The sequence below is a fragment of the Corvus hawaiiensis genome, chromosome 9 (assembly GCF_020740725.1).
Source record: "Corvus hawaiiensis isolate bCorHaw1 chromosome 9, bCorHaw1.pri.cur, whole genome shotgun sequence".
In the NCBI taxonomy this organism is placed as follows: domain Eukaryota; kingdom Metazoa; phylum Chordata; class Aves; order Passeriformes; family Corvidae; genus Corvus; species Corvus hawaiiensis.
The window spans coordinates 12,924,361-12,945,822 of NC_063221.1; the positions used below are offsets into that span (position 1 = coordinate 12,924,361).

Consider the following 21,462-nt stretch of genomic DNA (forward strand, 5'->3'; position numbering starts at 1 on the left):
TACAGAGCAAGTTTATCCTGGAGAAGTGCCCTCAGAGCAGGGAATGCTCAGGGTAACCATATGGAGAAGCCAACTTGTCAGAGTGATTCGGGGGCAGATTTTGAGTGGCTTGTTGACATAATCTTCACCCCTACTATTGTTCTAATAATCTGGGTAATACTTTGCACTTTTACTAGATTGGTTCCTTTTTCCTGCTGAGTCCAGAATTCAGCAGGGCCCAAACACTGCACTAGTGGTTCCCAGGGAGTTGCAATTGGCACATTTAACCTCCAGCTGCAGCATTTCCCAAGTTTCTTGGTTGCCTCTTGCATTAATTTTCAGGGGTTTTTTGACAGGTAGTTTATTTAGTGTGGAGTGTCAGTATTAAGGTAATAACTCAGTTCACTAACTTTAGCTCCCCAGGCAGCAGCCAGGGGGGACAGAATCTCCTCTAAAAGTACACTTTTTAAAAGAAAATGTATTTTTATTGAATTTTGGGAAAGAGAAAAGGGAAGATCCAAGGATAAGACACACCAGAGTTAGTAGTCCTGCTGAAACACAGTAAGCAAAACCAATAAGAAAAAGCTATTTTCTTGTCTCCACTTTGTTCTCAATGTTATTCACCCCAGTACATTTTCATTTCAGATAAAATTATGCACACTTAGTGCTGGAGACAATACTTTGAGCATGAGTGCTACTTATTGATTTTTCTCCTCAGGCTTGTCTGAAATCAGGATTAACACATCAGGATATCAGGAGAGTGAATGGTGCCACCTGTTGCAAGGACGTTTACAAGATATCCTGTGACTAGTGGCTCAGGAACTTTTCAGAGGTGGGTACAACTTAATCACAGCTGGTGTTCTTGAATTGACCGTCTCGTTAGACTGACCACATTGTCACTGACAGATGTACAGGCTAAAGCAGCCTGAAAATTGCATCAGGACAATATTGGTTGAAATCGCTATAAAAATTAAGCCCAGATGTTGAAGGTTTTCAGTCACATGGTTGAGATGCCACTAGATTTTAAACTCTTGTAGGCAGTTTGTGAAAGCAATTCTGAGAAGACTCATAGGAACACAAAATTTGGCATGTGACTTTATCATCAGAAAAAGAATTATATTTTCCTGTGCATTGCCAGAGTTCCTATAAATGTTGACTCTGTCGGATGCTCAGAGCTTTGGCTTTCTCTGTGAACATGCAGTATATGCACATGCCCACCTGTGGAATGAGTGCACATGCATGTGTCCATGCATACTTTGCATGTGAATTCCAAGTGCCCAAAGGAATTAAGTAGTCATAACTGTGAAGAATTTCTTGGCTATAAGCCACTCACCCAACTCCAAGAAGCAGAAAGCAGAGCTGAGTGAGCAGAGACTGGAACTACCCAAAAGTGAATTGCAATGAAACCCGTACAAAAGCTCTGCGGATCAGCCACCTGGGATTTGCCTAACTTGAGCTTGAGCCAAGGCTCATCAGGCCTTTTATGAATACAGCACAAACCTGGACTTCAGGCTGCAGAACTACTAAACCATTACTTTTCTGTCAGTTATGAAATGTTGCTGTGTTTCCTGAGCACAAGGGGAAGCCTGTGCAGCTTTGAGCTCGCCTGTGCTCCAGTGTGCAGCTCCTGAGCAGCTTCTTAGGGAGCTCCTCAGGTAAACACCACACCCCAGGGCTGGCAATTTGGTGATAATGTTTGTGTCTAGGCAAACTTTTGCCTTTGTTTCTCTCATGCTTTGGGAAGATCATGCTCACTGTCTTCTCTTCTTACTGAAAAGTGGGTCTAAGGTTGCAAAGTGTAGGAATATTCATGGGGTTTAATAATTTCCCCTCTGTGTCCACCTAATTGGTATGGCATGCATTTACCATTGGATTGGGTGAACTGGCTATAAAAGATAGTCTCCCCAACATCTACTGAGATTTGGTGCGAGATTTTTCAAATTGTATTTTCAAAATTGGCAACTCCCATCCGTATTTTCCTCAGTCTTTTTAGAGATTTTTGTTTAAACTGGTTTTAAGGGGATTAAATTGGGTAAAAGTAAATTTGTACTGAAATTTTGCCCAGTATGCAGCTATAATACAACTCAATAGTTCTGTTGATTTGGGATGCAGCAGACTATGGTCCTCTTTCCAATAATTTATCTCCTCTGATGCCAAAATAACTCCTGAGAAGAGTTAGGAACTGTTTTTGTAGATAATTTCAGCAGAGGTGGTTTCAGATCTTATTATCTTGTTGAGTGGCAAGTCAAAGATGAAAGAACCCCTTCAGTCTTAAAAGTGTCGCTCTCTAATACTTTTATTATTTACACTTGTGCGTATGCTAAGTATAGTTGACTTGTTAGTGTCAAAGAGGAGTTGTAAGCTGACACAGGAGTGTGTGATTCTTTCTTTTATTAGAATGACAATAGGGTGTTCTGCTCCCTGATGGATGAGGATGGTAAATCTGCAGTGTGTAATCCAGCTACTGCCATAACAGAGTCAATAGTGGATGTACGGCTTGCTGAGACCTGAAAGAGTAAATATATTAAAAGGAAATTATGTTCGTATTTTCTTATTTATTTTGCCTTCTAGATGACAATAATAAGCCTTTGTATCAAGGCAGTTATAGTATCAAGGCAGTTCTATAGTTCAGACAGGTAAGGAGGCTTTAATGGGAAATTGTAGGGCTTTGAGAATATGGTCAGGTGGCACCGTTTTTAGCCTGTCTACAACGTAAGAAATCTATACAGAATCTACTTTAAAAGTTAAAGCAGGAACATGAATGGCCATATCTGAACATCCTGCTATTACAAACCATGCAGTTTATCTGTAGTATGTGGTTCACAATTTTCAGTTACTTGTAAAGGAATTGATGAATTGTTACACTGTATAAGATTTTATTACTTCAGATTTCTGATTTCTTCACATTTTGTTTAAAAGGTCATATTGCAGGGTGGGGATGCAACTCAAGCACTGGAACTGGTGAAATGTCACATTCAGTATGGTTTGCTTTTGATTCCTCTGTGTTTACTGAACAACAGCTTGATCTTTCCATTTGACCCTTTCTTGTAGAATTCCTCTCTCCGTGTGCTATGTGACCTGTTCTGTCACTTAACTTCCCTACATGCTTTACCTTGGAGATACTGAGAAGTGTTTTCTGAGTATTTTCACCACCCCACTCCACTCCTGGTTTACATTTTTTACATCTTTTACATCTGGGGCGGCAGTTGTATTCTGAACTCTCTTTCGTGTTAAAATTTTATTTGTATCATAGGTTTTGCATCACTGTTGATGCTGCAGACATCTCAGTGTGTGTGTGGGGGGGTTATTCTAAACAGTCTCCAACTATTTTAATCATGTAATAGTAGTCATAAGTTTGCTGGTTTAGTTGCACTAGATGAGATGTAGGTCACTAAATACTTGATCCAAAGCTGAGAGAAGTCAGGGAAACACTGTTGGCTCTGAAGGGATCTAGAAAAAAAATCTGCTAGGCATAAACATTTTGTAAAACATCTCTAAACAAAACAAAACAAAAAGATTCCTGTTTCTCAGATTCATATTAGTGACTGATGTAGATTTGACATTACAAAAAATAGCATGTGTTGGGGTGCTCTTAGTCTATATTGCAGAGCTGTCAAACAGTAAGGATGAAATTCATATCTGATGATAGTAGTTTTGATTCTGACCTGACTAGGGCTAGGGTTGATCTTTGGAAATTTAATCATGTTAACTTTTCAAGTTATTCTGCTCTAAATTCTTTGTTGCCATTAGGATTTTATCCTAGTGATTCCCTATGTAATAACAATGAATTAAAAGCAAAGGCTCGGGGAGATCTTACTGCAGCCTTTCAATACTTAATGGGGCCTTATAGAAATGATGGGGACAGACTTTTCAGCAGGACATGGTAAGTAATACAAAGGGCAATAGTTTTGAACTAAAAAATAATAGATTTATACTAGATTAAAAGGGGTTTTTTTGTGATGAGGGCGATGAAACACTGGCACAGGGTGCCCAGGGAGATGGTGGATGCCTCATCCCTGGAAACTTTCAAAGCCAGGTTGGATGGGGCTCTGAGCAACCTGGTCTAGCTGAAGATGTCTTGAATCATTGTGGGGGGGGGTGTGTGGATTAATAATCTTTAAAAGTCTCTTCTAACCCAAGCTATTCTATATTCTAATGAAAAATTTCTGAAATTCCAGCTCATCAGTGCTTCTTTTAAAAAAGCAAGAAAACTTTGGGACCGCTCATTATAGATGCCAGACTCTGACAGGAGAATTGTTATAAAAGGTAATAAATACACTGTTCCACTTTATATTTGGCTAATATCTTGATCTGTAAGATTTTTTTGAATTTAAGCGTCCATAGCCTTGATTTCTCATTTCTAGAAAATACATATGTTTTACATGTATTTAATTGCTTACTAAAGTAATTGGTGGCACTATTGTATTGCGGTGTCAATGCCACGTTAGATTAAAACATTGATTCAAAATTTGACACATCTGGTATTTCTAAATGTTCAAGTAATTATCTTTATTGCTGCCGAAATAAATATGAAAATTATCTGAGGCAGTACAATTTTGCAGTTTTCTCTTTAATGCTTAGGTGTACTGGAATTATTTTCATGCACAATGCAGTTGAAACAGTATGCTTTTCATTCATTTCAGATGTTGAATAGGAAATCTAAATGGATCAATAACTGATTAACCAAAATCCTGAGAATGCAGTTAAAGGAAACAAAAATCTTTCTGTCAGTAACTTATAATGGCAGCTCACAAATTGCAATTAAGGTACTCTGAAACTCTCTAAGAACTCACTAGTGAAAATAATAAAAACAACCCTGAAAACACTATTTTATTTTGCTGCATGTGGAAGGTCAAAAGATTCAACTGGACAAGATCACAGTGGTGGAAATGTTTGGGTTTATTTTTTCTGGGCTACAGCATGCTTGAGGAAAATCCTAGCTTACATTTACCACGTTTGCTTTTTCGCTGTAAACTTTGCTCAGTAGAAATTGTGTGGCTTTGCTGAACTTAGAACTTCTCAGTTAGTAAGGAAAGGAAGGAATTCCTGCAACTTCACGAAGTTTTAATAACGTTTTAGGTAGGACTGGCCATTCAGCTTGTTTTGTTTAGTTTTTTTCTCTGCTACACGGGTCAGATAAATTATCAGTCTAACCCAGCCTGTGCCTGCAGCAACAGGTGATGATACTTTGGGAAGGCACAAGAGCTGGGCCACTTTCTGCTGTCCCATCTATTTCTACTCTGCTCCTCACCTACCTCCAGCTATAATGATCATGTCAGAGATGTTGTGGGGTATACAGTGAGGATGAAACAGTAGAAATAACAGACAAAGCTGCCTGGAGCTTATTTGAAACTTTTCCTGTTTTGTAGTACAAAAAATGTTAGTTTTTTAAAACAAGGTGACACAAAACAATCTTTCAGTTGACCCTCACAACCTCTATTACCTCTCACTTCTCCACTTTTTAGCTAAATGTGTTGCTCTTATTTTACGGCAAAAAAACCCCAACTTGGTTAATACTTGCAGAAAACATTCCTCTAAAACAACTTGGGCAAAAGCAATGCAAGAAGAGAAGTACAACATTTAAGTAGTTCAAATTCCTGCCAAAAAAAAAAAAAAAAGTAGAAAAGAAAATCTGTGCCAGACATTGAAGCTTGCCGAATTTGTGCCAGGAAAGTTCTGGAAAGTTCTAGATTTTTGCCTTTGGCCACAACCCCAGTCCTCCCTGACAGGCTGAGCAGTCAGGCTTCTGAAGTGCACTGGGACACTGTCCAGAGTCACTGATAGTGATGAGAAGCTTCCCTGGAGGTGGACTCTGGTGACACAGCCAGGGAAGCTGTCTGTCTCCTGTCAGAAGCCTGGCTGCTTGGAATGGAGTGGCAGGACAGCCTGGCCAAGAGGGAGAGAGCAGGGCCCTACGGCCACATCGTTAAAGCTCTACATCTGCTTTGGCTTCAAAAGATGTTTGGAGATTGTGTCCCTACTGGAAATCAGTGGCAGGTTCCCAGGACTTCACAAACTTGTGCCCTAACTAGTGCCAATCAAAGAAAAAAGGCAAATACAAACTAGCCCCAAATAGGAAAGCACAGTAGAATATTCTATTTTGTTCAATTTGTTAATTTAAAATTAATGGTTGTCTGCTGTTTCTAATGCTTTTGTAACATTAAATAAGCATATTCCATTGAGATGTGACTGAAGGGTGTCCCAATGCCCTTACTGAGGTGCTACTGAACTCAGGAGGTGCTACTATCTCCTGATCATCAAGCAAGGAGAATTTCTCCAAGAAGAAAGTGTCTTCAGAGAACTCATCTGCATCCTCGAGCAGAAACAGGTATCAGCCAGGGCCTAAACCGATCATTATGGTTACTCTTGGTGAAGCAATAATGAGTCTTTGCTAACAGTGTTTAATTCTTCAGTTAGACTGCATAAATTACATCTTCTTTTCTGGTGCAGATTATATACTAAACAGACATCCAGGATTTGTCCTCTCACTTTCTCAGTGGAAAGTAGAAATCAACCGTATTCCTCTCTCAAGAAATGTGAGGGGCTGATGAAGAAGTTGTAAAAAGAATGACACCTCTCCATCTGGTGCTTGTGTTTCTATATTTTTACAAAAATTGTTCTATCAAGTGTACAAAAAATTAAGCCCATATTTCAAGTTCCTTTGGCCCTAAGTATGTTTTTTAAGTCTCAGTAAAGTGGAGGTTGACTCTCCATTGTTTATCTTGTACATGCTTAGTAATCTGATACTCACTTGAAATGTGAAACTCATGGGTGGTATTCTTTTATCTCATTTGATAAAATTTTTAGCAAGTTCTGACTTCTGACAGATACTCTATCACAGTGTTTCAAGGGGAAAAAAAGTGCAGCAGATAAATTCCAACTTCAGGCCCTCCTCTAGCATCTTCGACAGGTCTGTAAAAACAAACTGATGGATGATGTCACAGGAGCCCTGAAGGGGTTGCACAGTAATGACCACGATCATCAGGCAGAACACTTTCTCATCAATCTCAACCAGGAGAGAAAGGACTGTTATTTTAATGCAGTAGAATCATTTTTAATGGGGTGTATAACGGGGTTCTACGCATATCTTATTTACCAGTAATATATGGGAAGATATCAGGAGAACACTTTCCATTAGTAATATTTTTAAAGACTCCTGTCTAGAGCTTGTTTGTTTATCTGTGCATTTTTTCAATTATTTTGAGCTTTTCCATCCTTTAAGTTGTCTTAAACAGGACTGGTAACTGATAGCTAATTTTATTGTCACGCAAGGTTGAGACTGGACTAGTTCTATAGAAACAGTTTTGTGCCTTTGAAATTTGTTGGCAAATTTCCTGAGAGGTGATACGTTATCTGATTTGCAAGCAGGGCAAAAATGATGTGGAAATTTCAGAAAGTGTTTATTATATAGAATAAAAACACCAACAATTTTAGAACTCTTTTTCATTGCTATTTTCTGTGTAATGTGTAACGTAAGTTAATAATAATTTACTTTTTCTTTTTAAATTCGTTATGTAATGCATGGAAATAATAGGAAACATTTGTTGTAGTGGAAATCATCTGCCTGGCTTTTCAAGCAGTGCTGTTTATGTGTGTCTTGTTGCACATCCCTGGCAGAGGTTTGCACACTGAATGATATGCTGATTAGCTCTGTGCCCTCTTACACAAGGTAGTTGGATCTGCAGTTAGTTACATGTGTGTCCTCTGTACCCTCGTGGTGTCCCTGGTTGTACTTGGCATACATTGTTGAATCTTTTCTGGAAGGCTGTGTAATTTCTGAATGCTCAAGTAGTATGACAATATAGTTTTTCTCCTAAAAGAAATGTTTATGTTTAGTCAGTGAGCATTCCTGTGTATTTCCTTCCAAACCAAAGCAGAAATGTACCTCTGCTGTCAGCTGCTCTAAACCTGCCCCTAATCACACAATTTCCAGACCCAGCACTCCCTGTGTACCTGTAACATGGACATACAGGGAACCTTTTATTATCCCTTTAGGCAGCCTGCACAAAGATCAGCTGTGCTGAAGCCCCATGGTATCAGGGTCAGCTCTATCTCCAGAAGACATTACACTCCAAAAAAGGCAAAGAGACACAACTCCTCCCTTTCTGAATGAAAACGCTGGTGTGCCTCTTTCAGTGTCATTGCTTTGGAATCTCTCATCTTACATAGGCATGGCTGGCTTTCTGCTTAATTTCTTTTTTTAATTGAATGCATTTAAAGCGGCCTACCTTGTTTTTTTCAGGACTTTAGTAATAAGTAATCTTGCTTCGTGGAGAGTGGACTTGCAGGAACAAATACGCCATATCTTCTTGGAATTTGAAGCTTCTGTGTGATGCCTGGCTGCTGGAAAGTATATATTCTTGATGAGCTAATTTTTTAGATGAGGTGGGGCTTTGTACCCTGACTGAGGCTGTAGTCAGTGGCTGGAGGATTGCAAAAAGGGTTTTTTAATTTCTCTCTGTTATCTAGAATTTGCCTGTTCTTGCAATCAAACAGATGAGTAAAATAGAGATGTGGAGAATACAGATCATGAATGGATATTTTGTTCTGACCAGTAATCTAATGGCAGACTGTCATGAGTCTTCACTGACTCTATTTACAACTGCCTGCAATTGAGACAGATCTTTTATTAGTTAGATAAAAGATGAATTTTTCATTAATTATTCAGTGATGTCTAGCTGAACTGGAATGTGTCCAATGGGTACCTGGAAGTGCCCCTTCCTTACACTTATGATACCATGAGTTGAATGAATTCAGCAGTTGGGTCCAAGGAGGGTGTGGTATATATCCATTCTCCTCTAAAAAGTATATTGTTGACAGCCTGCTGTTCTCTGTATTCTTCCTGTGCACTGGACTGAGATTTTTTCATTTCATGCATCATCATTCACAGCTTGCTGGAGTAATTCCATGAAGTCAGTACATATCCCTCATACACACAAACAGGAGAGGGAACAATATATTTTTGCTGTTGTTTTTGAAAGCTGGGCACATTTGCATTGATTTAATTTTCCTTTTCACCTGCTAGTGAAGTCTATTTGATGGGAAGGAAGAACAACCTCTAGTTATTTTAAGCTCTTTGTAAGCTTGAAGTCCATTACTAGTTTGTTAGAGAGTTTGGCTTTCTTTATGGTTTTTATCACTTCAGTTAATATGGAAAACAAACTTGATTTAAAAGAAGAGGTACTGTGTAGTCTAGCTGAAATCACCTTGATAGTGTTTCACCCCTAAGAGGAAATTAAATTATAACTTGTGAAGTAAATGGCTTTGGTAAATGTCTTTGCTAGGTGTGCATAAGGACTTACAGACCCATTTTCTGCTATGTAGCCTTTTCTACTGATTCATGAGGATCAGCAATAAACTGGTTCTTTGCTCTAAGAGTTTCTGATTGAATCCTTAGCTAATGAGGAGAGAGTATCACAGATGTGGGGCAGGAAACTGCTGTTCTGTGGGTTTGACCTTAGCATGCCTTTTGCTACCTAGTATTGTTTAAAACATCAAAATTACCTTAGACTGTAAGAATGGGCCGAAATCAAGCTGGCTTTTTGTATCTTTGTGGTGGGAAGTGCAATATCTTTTTCCTTTAGTCAAGGTGTGCAGCATGCTGCTCGTGCTGCTCATGCTCCAGGCTGTAGCTGGAAACCTTTGGCAGCAGTGTCAAACTGAGGATCTCCCACTGCTGATTTTCCTTTCTGTCCCTTCCTCGATCTCTGACTGCTGGTTCATGGCTTTGTGATATCCCATCAGTTGTGGAGTCGTACAGAGAGAAGGGCATGAATGAAGAAATAGCATCCTGTGGTAGGGATGGCAGATGGAAAAGTCACTCCTTGATCTGCCTGTATCACTGCAAGCGTCTGAAACCTCAGCACCACTGGGTGGAAGATGTGGGGATATAATGACCAGGGTATCAATGGCAGAGAAGGGGGATATGTTGATTGCTGTCATATGCTATATCTGCACAGGGATACCCAACCATTTCTGTAAAAGATAGCTGAAAACTCTCATGAATCTTGTCCAGAATACAAAGTGTTAGGGTTGAACTGAGACTGAACTGCATGGTCTGGAGACTGATAAAATAAACATGTGATTTAGGTGCTGATTAAAAATGTATGTGTTTATGAGGGAAAACAGCAGGGAGTTCTGGGAGGCAGATAGAGTAATGGGGAATTGACAGCATCAGTGCCATGTTTCAAAACAAGATGGAAAAGAAGGGGCTGTTTTGAGCCTTATTGCTGACTGTGAGAGACACAGTATTAGGAAAAATCTTGCTGATTTGAGTTTTTCTTTGTTTCAGGAAAATTACCTCATATATTCTTTATTATTAAAGACAACTGCATCGAATTTATGTGAGGTTGGTCTTTCTTATTGGTCAATTGAAAAAGAAAAGTGTTTGGATTTTGATTTCATTTTTTTCATCTGTTTTCAAAATTTGGATGTTATTTTTTTAGAAAAATGAAATTTATGTTATAAATTCACATTTCCTGGTTAAACATGATTCAGCACTTAATATTGCTCACTTAGGATAGGTATGATTACCTATGGCAACTGAGCCCTGGTTTCTAGAAGTCATATTATTCCTGTAGAATTGTTTTTTAGTTAGTTGATTGGTTGGGTTTAAAATTATTGATCTGTGGCTTTGAAACTGCATCCAAAAGCATAATCTATGGTCTAAAGTAATCTATGTTATTTCATGTTTATATCTCCATAGATTTCAAGGGAATGATTAATAAGTATAATAATATCTCAATAACATCTAATAATATATAATTAACATTTTAATATGATATCTATAATAATAGCTCCTAGTTTGAGCAAACATCTACTGTATGTGCATCCAGCTCATGCTCTGAGGATGTCTAAGTGTCTGGATGGTAAAGGGGGGTTAAAGGCCACATGGCAGCTCACAGTGATGCAAACTTTTGATAGAGCTTCTAAGCCAAGACTGAATTCTGCTTTGCACTGTGTGGAAAGTACAAGCACTGCTCGAAATTGCTCTTTGTGAATCAGCCTCAGTCTGTGTGTGCTGTGCAGTGGCTGAGGTGATGTGCAGTCACTGCTGTACCTGTGCAGGTGTGACCTCTGCGTGGCCTTTGTCTTCCACATCACAGGGAAAGTCATCATTGTAATCAAGGCACTTTGGTGTGCTTCAAACTTTTAGAAATAATATATATTTAGCTCTCTTGATATCCTGACAGAAAAGACAATTTCTAGGTTTTTAACTGTAAAGTTTTGTTTCAGCCTTTTTTCTAAACTCAGCTTAAAGGGAAATGTGAATGCATACTCTTGTTGATGTTTCTGACTGTATCTATATTGTGTGTTAACATTCTTTCCTTTATCTAAGGAAAGAAATTAAATCCTTTTCTTCCAACTTCAGCAATACTGCTTGAATAATGTGCCAAGTACAGATTGGACTCTGCTCCCTTCAGCAGCACAGCACTGCAAGCAATGATCATGTACTGTTTTGAATGCTTTCTAAGTAGCTCAGTGTTTCCTGATACCAAATAGTTTGATAAAGTGTTAAAGAGAACCAAGAGTAGGGACCAAAAATATCCCAGGGATTGCAGGCTGAGCCTTTCCTCAGCACTAACAATTCCCTCACTAGCTGCCCTTTTTAAAAGAAACTCCAGCCCTTGGCAGTGTGTGGCAGGGTACTGCCAGTGAGGATGAGGGGCCCAGCCGAGGGGCTCCATGCTGAGGCAGTGTTGTGGGAAGAGGCAGGAGTGTGTGGCCGTTCAAAGTAACAACATATCAAGATAAGATAGACCCTGGAAATGCTGGTTCTCATACTTTTTCCTGCTAATGCTAGTTTGCCTATGTGGCCAGTACTGACGGAGAAGTTAAACCTTAGGTGTTAGTTCTTCCTTTCTTTTTTCTCTTTTGTGAGGTAATTTAATCTATGATGTGGACAGTTTGAGGCAAAATGAAAATGTGGGACCTGGGATCTTGCTTGGGAAACCAAGCTGCAGTGCTACCCCTTGTGTGCCTGGGAGCAGCCTCCCAGACCATCACTCTCGAGCATTGGGCAGGACCAGGATCCTGATTTCTGAGACATGAAACCAACTAAAAATCTGCCAGGGAAGTCATGACAACTACTTTCCTAAAGGTTGCAAATGGATAGAAGTGTTGCTTGCTGTCTTTATTTTTATCTAAGCCACCATATTTTAGGTCAAGAATACTTGCCAGAGACTTGCAACGTTGTGAAATGAAATATGCCTTGCCTCTGCTTCCTCTGATGATGAGCTACTTCCATAAAAATCCTATACCATGGCTGGAAACTATTTAAACTTATCCTGTAGCAGAAAGATCTTTTTCTTAGTGGTAGTTGAAAGCTTATAAAAATTACACTAATAAAATACGATTTTAAAAGCTTGATCTTGCATTTGACAAGTTCAAACTAGCATGCCAAATTAGTCCATAATACTAAATCTTATTTTGTTTTCTGAGTTTCAATTCACTTAAAATTCATGACACAATTTGGTTTTTATTTTCAATGGGAAAAAAAGAGATGAGAGTGAAATATTTGTGTAACATTTTTAAACACTGAAAAGACATCATTAGTTCTACTTTCAAGGATGATCAGTTTATGTTAGTAGGGATAGGATTGAGCTCAAGGAAAAGAAACCAAGTACTTTCTAGTGAGAAATTACCCCTCTCTGAATGTTCCTTCTCTTTTTTTGGACAGTTTTTTCCAAGTGTGAGCAAGAATAAAATATTCAATCATCATTTAATACTTTCAGAGGAATGCAGAACAGTAAAAATTTGTACCTGAACTGCAAGCATTTTTGCAAGTCCTGTATAATAGAAATAATTTAGTAACAGTTCATGCTCAGTTATAATGAGACACGCACACAAACCAAGGTAGATTGAAACTCAAAGTCCAAATTCTGATCTTAATTAATACCAGCATAAATCTACAGTAAATTCACTGAACACAATATTACAGCAGGATCACTGAAAATAGATTGGGGTGTCAATGTACCACAAAATACTGTGCTCTTCTCGCTCATTTAACACAACTCCATTTGTATAATAGTGTAAAGCTAATTGTCCAGCCCTAAGTTAGCCCATTATATTGGTCTGTAGCTCTTAATTAACAGAACAGTCTTTTGAGTAATTTGGAAGTACACTGTATTTTAAGTTCACAAGGAATTTAAGATGTATTAAATTAGAGATAACATCGCACATAAATCATTAGAGGGACAACTTAATTCCATATCCTAAATACTTGATTTAGCAGCACAGTTCATCGTTGCCAGCTACATAAGCAGCTCTCATGCATGAAGAGACAGCTGCAACACTTCTTCCCCCCAGCTGCAAGGGCAACTCTTTCAGGAAGGGCCTGGAGGCTGCCTGGGCCATTGCCAGCCAGGCTGCTCTGGATTAAAATATAGAAAATTATCTCCTCTGTCCTACCTCTCCAAAGGCAGCTTGTGCTCTCAGATTAAAATCTGACAAATCATCTGAGTGTCAGAAAAAGCAGCAGAAATAGAGAGTAATTATGTCACATTTTTAAAATTCAGTTGGCATATTTTATGGTTAAGAGCATCTCACAATTAACTGTCTTTGCAGAGTCGTAACAGTGAAGCTTTCAAAATCATAGTAAGACAGTATTACTTGCATGAAAATTCCTTGTTTAAAGGTTTTTTACAGTGTTACCAGCGTTTTTCAACACTCAGTGGTAATAAGGCACCTCGTTATCACAATGACAGCAATGCTATTGTGTTCAGAATATGTGATAAATGACTGTCACATCTTATGAAAAAGAAGGCTTTTGTATCACTTTAACCTATCATTAGGATACAAGACATACCATGATTCTTACTTTCATTATGGTAATCTAACAACCATCTAGAGACCCAGAAACTGCCGTGTCAGATATATCTTAGCACCTGATGCAGTGATGAGAAGACAGCAGGTCTGCATGGCATTTCTTGCATTGAAGGGGTGAACTCTTGCCCCAAAGTCTGGACATCACCAGTTCTGACCCGTCTTTTGTGATTTTGAACAGCATGTCTTTCAAGCCACTGTAGAGTTTTATTGGAGAAACTTTTAAAAGACCTACTTGGAAGTTTGAAGTTGCTCTAGTTGTTAGGAAGAGGGATGGCACATTTCAACAATAATTTCATGGCAAAAGGGAATTTAAGTTTTCCTCTCCGGTAAATTTTCAATGGAAACCAAGTTGATGCAAAGACATTTTGTAGATCTTCCCCCCACTTCTTGTAATTTGTGTTCTTGAACAGAAAATAGAATCTGAACACAGATCTGACATTTAAACTGAAATTCACCTCTTTTCCTCCTTTCTTTTCCCAGGAGACATGGGAAAATCAAAACAAAAATTTTTTAACTTGCTTTCACTGGTTTCCCAATACAAGAATGTTCATCTTCAAAAGGATTATTCTGTTAAAAATGTATAATGTACCTCAGGAAGGGTGGAGATCTCCTTCAGTCATGGCTACAGCCAGGGAGACCACAGGCACAGGACCACCAGAGATGGGACAAGTCCCAGTCAGCTCTGCCCAATGCAAAGCCCAGAGAGCTCCTGGGGCTCTGCTCTCCAGGACAATGCAAACCTATGGCCTTCTGCTGGCAATGACACAAGTCATATGGACAAGGCCACACCAGTCATATTTATGCTGGATGTGAGAGAACTACTGGCATTAGCAAGTTAAAAATTAAAAAGGAGCTGTCCTGTCTGGCAGCCTGAGAACCGGAGTACTCCCTTCAACCACTCTTACCTCGGATCCAGTGTTAAAGGACTAAGTATAACATACTCTGTTTGGATGCATTCCTTTAGGACCACTCAGCTTCAGAGAAGATTTAATATGTTTTGTGGCTAAAGCAGGAGACTCTCAGTAGGTATTTTTTCATGCTTGCTGTGGCAGAGTCTCTGTGGAAGAAGGCATTAATGTATTTTGTCCTTCTCCTACTTTTCTGTAATCACCCAGGCAAAACTACAAGAACAAACCAATCCTGTGTATGACAACAAATGCATTTCAGGATATGGAAACAATTTCACATTTACTTGTCATCTGCTTTTTCAGTTCAGCAGAAAAATCTGAATCTCCCTCACCCAAGCTATGCTAGATGACAGAAAGATATTTGCTATTGTATTTTCTTAGAAAAACAGAGGAAATGAGTTCTCATGCTCCTATTTCCTGCATGGGTGTTCTGTTAGATTTAGAGCTGTCACCTGGAAAAAGTCAAGCAAAAGGCAGACTGAACTTCCTTCAGTTTTTTAAAAGAATAGAAGTGAGTAGGCATCTTGTTTTAGAGGAAATGTGGATATGAGCTAAGAGATGCTTCCTCTTCAGGGGTAGGACACTTGGTATCACTCTGTCTTTATTTGCTGAGGAAAATAGTGTTTAGGCAGCTCAGCATCTGCAGGGCAATCAAAAGTGAATTCTGCCATGTTCTTACATTGCTCTCTGCTGAGAACCTCAGTACCATGTTTAGGGCTCCAGATTTTTTTTACATATCTTTATTTAATTCTTTGTTTTGTAGGCATTTTATTACATCTAATGCTTAACTTCTTTGTCCCTTCCTCCAATCAGGGGACAAAAAAGAATGCATTTTTACTATAGAGGGTGCATGCATCAGATGTAAAGCATTCAGATAGTTTGATAAAATCACCATTATGGAGGAAGATGAATGTTTCTTAGAAATAATAACCTGAGCCTGATGTTGTGGAACAGTTAGAACTAACAATATCGGTTTTGAAAAGGTATGTTGGTGTTCAGTCTGAAGTCCAGTTTGGACTGAGAAAGATAAGAAAATTGTTCTGGCAAATGTAGTGGATACAGAAAGGTGTGGTGCTTCTGGCTGAAATAATCCTTCAGGAACTTAATCTTGCAGTGCTGGTAGCACCGGCATTTGGTATGCTACAGCTGCAGCAGCATGCCCAGAAAATTTAAATTCAATGTGACAGTTCGTAAGGTGGCATTAAACAGAAATTAGCAATTTTTAAAAGTGTTTTCCGGAGTTTTATCAAAGGAATAGTGTCGCTGTTGTGTGCAGGACGGCGTGAAGAACGACACGGGTTCAGGATCGGGTTCAAAGGCCAGCAATGGCTCCATTTAATTGTATAATTCAGCTTATATAGCTTTGTTTGCAAGGGTGGCATGACACCATGGGGTGCTTGACCATCCCCCTCTCAGAGGGATTGGCTGAACAGCATAACACCCATTTCCAAAATATTTTTCCCAGTGTGGAAAACAAAGACACAAACAGCCTGCACCTGTGAGATAGTTTACAAAACCTCAAACCGTTTTCCCAGCTGGTTAGCGTGAGAAGGGAGACTTTCACAGGCGGCTGTAAAAACAGGAGAATTCCTCTGCCACCTCTCTTAGCATCTACAGAGTAGAAGATGCATAGGACAATGAGTCAAGTTTCAGGAAGTGTGTTCCAAATAGACTTTTGGAAATATGATTGTTTTGATTCATGTGGGAATTGCAAATAAGAACTACTGGAGCAAGAGGCTCACTAACAATCTGAAACCAAAGTATTGTTTTTCACTCCAAATATTCAGCACACTAAATTTACTCTTATAGTAGTATCATATTGTAAATTTTGAAAATTAATTTCCAAAAATGTGCTCTCTTACCATTATATAAAAATAGCATTTTTGTTTCATGAAGGACTATAAAGATCTATACAAACAGAGGATTTTAAAGTGCTAATTAAGTATATTTTTCACTTTTAGCAGATTGATGGATTTTTAAAAATCAGTCTAGTCATATCCCTGAAACCTAGATTATGTCATTTTGCTTTATAAGTTATATATTAAATCTCCTTTATGTTGTTTTTAAATAGAGTAGAAATAAAAAAGAGTCTAATGAGTACTAATTTTTCAGTTTATTCAGTCCCTGGTTCTCTTTGTTGCTTCTAGTGTGCTAATGCTTGTGTTCCCTTTTGTGAATTTTTTTAGTTAACCTTTGTTTACACTCAATCTTTTTTAGATGCAGTTCGATGAAGGTTAAAAGTATTTGACATCTATCTGTAAAATGAAGACGGGGAAAATGTGGCTATTTTTATTTTGTTTTACTTTGTTGGTTTTTTTTTTCCTCCGGAAATGTCTCTAGAAATACTTTTTTTTCTCTTTAGTTCAGTATTATATCAAATGGTATCATCTCAAATAGATGTTTATATAGTATGTTCTAGTCTTGTATAGGCAGAAGAATTAATCAAAGTACATTTTTGGACATTGTTACTTAGGAAACACATTGTCAATAAATAAATACTTTTAAACATGCAAAACCCTTCATAGCCCTTGTTCAGAGACATGCTGTGTTTCCTGGAGAACAATGATATTGAAGGAACTAGCAAGCTATTTTGGAGGACACTGAAAGCTTTTAGTGCCACCTCAATGAGAAGGTTTTATGCTCTTTTCCTTTGCTGCAGACACACAAAGATGGAAATGATTCAATTTGCCTTCTGTGTCATTTTAGACACTCATGGGCAGTGTTTGTTTAAAGAAATCCCTAATTTGTTGGGTTTTTTGCATAGGGTACAATAATCAGTCCATATCAGAAGTCCCTTCTGCAGATTCCCCTGTAGCAGTTATTTATCCTGGGGGCAGCTGAGAGTTCACTCTTGTCTCCAGCTGGGCTATTCCCACCCATGTAGGTGACTACTGGGGAGTTTCTGGATGATCCAGAAAACTAAGTATGCACCCAGGCACTGCTTTGTCATCCAGTTATGCAAGTCTAACAAAAGGACTTACAAATTCCATAGCTTTTACCCCAGTGGGAAAATTGTTCTCATTTGTCACGGTTAAAAACCAAGCATAAGTGCAAAATCAGTTGCCTGCTAAAGTCCATGGATGTACTTTTGCAGTAACAGAGGATGGATACATTAGAAGAGATTGTTTTCCCTTTATTTCAAAGTGAGGTTTTAATCTAAGTTAAGAAGGTTCTTCAGATCCAAAGGTTATATGGGCTCATCGTGATTTGCTTGTACTTTAAAAAGATGCACATTGGTAGTCGATGTGCTAGTCAAGTACTTGCAGTTCTTAACTTCTCCCATCTGTGATCAAGATGACCTTGGTTCTTACCCTTTCCAAATAAAATGTACGGTTCTTTTGCTGAGATTTCTTTTGGCAAAATGTGTGACCATAAAGTAGTTCAGCATTTTTGCTGAATGATAATCTACTTGGAGACACTAGAGAGCTGAGGGAAATTGAGTCCTCAAGTGTTATACTCATGTGTGAATCCAAGGCTGAATTTCTGCTTTCAGTGTCTTGACTTTACAAGTGCAGGCACCCTCAAATGAACTGCTGCTTGTTTTATAAGTGAGAGTAATTATTGCACTTATAAGGAAATTTGTGATTTGTCACTCTTAAGTGCTAACATTTTTAATTACATTAATTTGATTACATTAAATTATAGGCAAATTAATTACATTACAGTATTTAATGTACTTTTCTGACTTGGGGTGTTCTCAAGTAATTGCAAAGACAATTACTTCATTTTCATGATTTTTTTAATGTTTTTGTAGCCACTTTCCATTTAGAAATTAAATGGAAAAGGGGTATAAATTTAAATGGGGAGAAAAATGCTTAAAATACTTCAGAGAGTAGTTAGAAAAATCTCAAATCTTACTTGCTCCTCAAGACTCCTGTGAAATCCTATCTCAAGAAAGATATCATAAAAAAAACCCAAACCAACTTAGAGATGGTAACAAAATTACCTTATTTATTGCTTCAGGCAGTTAGTGAAACTTCTTGAAAAGTCTTCAAAAGTAAGCCAATAAGATAACAATAATAATAATAATTAAATTTCCTTATATCTCTTAATATTAAAGCATTTCTTCTAATAACAAGCATCTAGTGATATAAATGATAGGTACAGCCCCTAACGGCCAGATCCAGAAGAAAATGATCCTATATCTGAAGTCAGCTTATTTTATTGCAGAACTTAAGAAAAGTTGCAATCTGCTTTCTGTGCTGGGGTTTGTGAAAATGAGCTAATTTTGTTAAGGGCATTGTTCCCTAATGACTGCTTAATTGAGTTAATGCTAAATACTGTAATAAGACCTGGGGTTTGTATCTTCTGATGTAACTGTTTCATCCATGTTGGTAACTACACCTTCTTGCCATGTCGGGGAACAAAGAGGTGCATCAAACTATACCAAAGGGAGAAATAGTGACAAATATTTTTGTGTAAAATCTGGCTTTGTAATATTTGCTGGAATGTTTACCTAGAATGTCTTCAATTGTTTCTGCTCTAAGGTCAAAATTTTTCAAAAGAAATTTTATATAATGTTAAATTTAAAAAGAGAGACTTAAAGACATTTAGCTTCTTCGTGTTGAGTTTTTAGAATGCTGTCTTGGGTATTTGAGCACTGCCATGGTATTGCAAGTGGAAAGGCTCTCTTCAGATGAACTGCAGTGATCCCTTTCAGGGTCCTAACACAGACCAGTGGTTTAAATCATGGGAAATAAATTAGGGAAATAAAGCTAATTAAAGTTTTATTAGTTGTAATAAAACTGCCAATGCAGTTTAGATATGGTTTGGTCCCAGCCAGTAGTAATTTTTATAGCTGGGTTGCCAGACCCTGCCTTCACTGCTCCTCCTTGCTGGGCTCGGAATGTAGCTCAGGGAGACCTCATTCGAAAGTGTCAGTGGTGCTGCCTCTGTACTGAAATCTGCCAGCATTGCCAATCCAGACCTCTCTTCATGGCATGGGTAAGAAACATGTCCAGGAGATGATTTCCAGTTTGATCTAAAAATTTATTTAGAGTAACATGAACTGCAGCTGCCTGAAAGCTTAACTACTTAATTTATGGCTCCTAGACAGTTTTTTATTCAACATGTTAGTAATTGTTAAGATATATTTTATCTTCAGCACTAATTGCAGTTTTTTAAAGAATAATAACAAACATGCTCTAACACAACTAAACAACACAACTAAAACACAATTAACCACAACTAAAAATCTTTATCTTAATATAGACCTAGAATAAGCTCTTCCTGATTAATTTTGAATAGTTTGCCAAATAAAAATGAACTGCTCAAAGATATTTCTGAAAAATAGTGCATTTTGCTTTCTTTTTCCTATTTCTCAATCACTGCAGCTCAACAGCTTCATCTCTGAGTCAGGTTGCCTTCTCAGCTGCATCCTTTAAAAAGTACTAGCTTCTTCCACTAGGAGAATATGAAAATGATCAATGCAATGATGTTGATGTGTTGTGGCAGCGTTCCTAAGTTGAAGTCTTTTGGGGTTTTGGCTGTAATGTTCTGGCATACACACTTCTGTTGAAAATCTGGTGCCTGATTAAAAAAACAACAGCAAAAAAAAGTTGAACCCAGGTTTTGAAACAACAAATATTACACCTTCACAGAAACAACTGGGAACATTTTAAACTCTGTTTAATACATTTTAACTGAGCTATTTGAAAATATGCATGAATGTAACTGTTCCTGCTGTGTCCTGCATAGCTCTCTTCCAACACTTGTTGAATGCTTTTTTTTTTTTATTCCTAGTGGGAGAAAAAGTGTACTGGAACCTGTTAAAATGTGCAAAAGCTGCTCATTGGGAAAACAGACCTTTGGCTTCCCTTAGCAACAGCACGGGATTATGGATTCGGAAAGGCAGTAATTGTCAAGTGTAAGATACATGTTGGTCTGGTGAGTACAGGTGCATATAAAATGGCTAAGAAACAGCTACACAGTGCTTAGATAGGGGCAGGAGTATACAGAATATTTCTTTCATACAAGAGGTAGAGCAATTGAATTAGTTTGCAAAACCTTGTTTTAGTTCTGAAATCTACTCCATGAGAAATGTAAAGGCAAAACCTTTATTAATTACTTCAAAGGGAAGATGCTTGAAATTATTGTGTTTTTTAAATTGCATTTTATGTAGTCAATTTCCTTCAGGATTTTTATATCTTTCAAAAAAATTCAATATTTTTTAGTTCTTTTATTCCAGTTTTATAGAGAGAAGATAACCATGAGCCCATTCTGTTCCAACTAAGTTATATTTACAGGGGAGAAGTAGCAAGTGTCCCTGCTGAGCCATGATTTACAAGGTAAATAGCAAATGCCAAAGATTAAGTGATGGTTTTCCCTTGTTTGGTGCTTAAGGGAAGAAATAGGGTTACTTCTCTGTTTAACTTGGGCTAAGTAATGCCACTCTTACAGTGTATCATTCTGTGCAGTGCTTCAGTTCTTCAAGATGGGCATCTTGGGAACTGAACATGTCAGGAATCAATGTTTTAAGCATGATGCCCTTTCTAGTTGAGGGAAATAACTTTTTTTCTGTCCTCTTCTTACTTCAGACTGCAGATTTTAAAATTCCTCAACAAGAAAAACAACTTGAGAGGTGAGGGAAGGTTCCTACTAAAAATCTTTCCAGCCTGGCTGTGATCAACCTGGCTGATCATATAAAATACAACTTCATGTTACATGTTGATTGTTGCAATATATAAAGTGTATGTTAACACAAAGGTAATAATACTGAATTTTATCTGTGGGTGAATTATGCAGACAC

At 38.0% G+C, this 21,462-nt stretch overlaps 1 long non-coding RNA gene across 1 annotated transcript; it reads left to right on the forward strand.

The window, feature by feature from the left end:
- The first annotated feature begins 709 nt into the window (after window positions 1-709).
- Window positions 710-20,589, forward strand: LOC125329910. The gene is made up of 3 exons (XR_007205304.1): window positions 710-811; window positions 4,158-4,245; window positions 20,457-20,589. It is a non-coding gene; the product is annotated as an uncharacterized LOC125329910 (long non-coding RNA).
- Window positions 20,590-21,462: the final 873 nt, after the last annotated feature.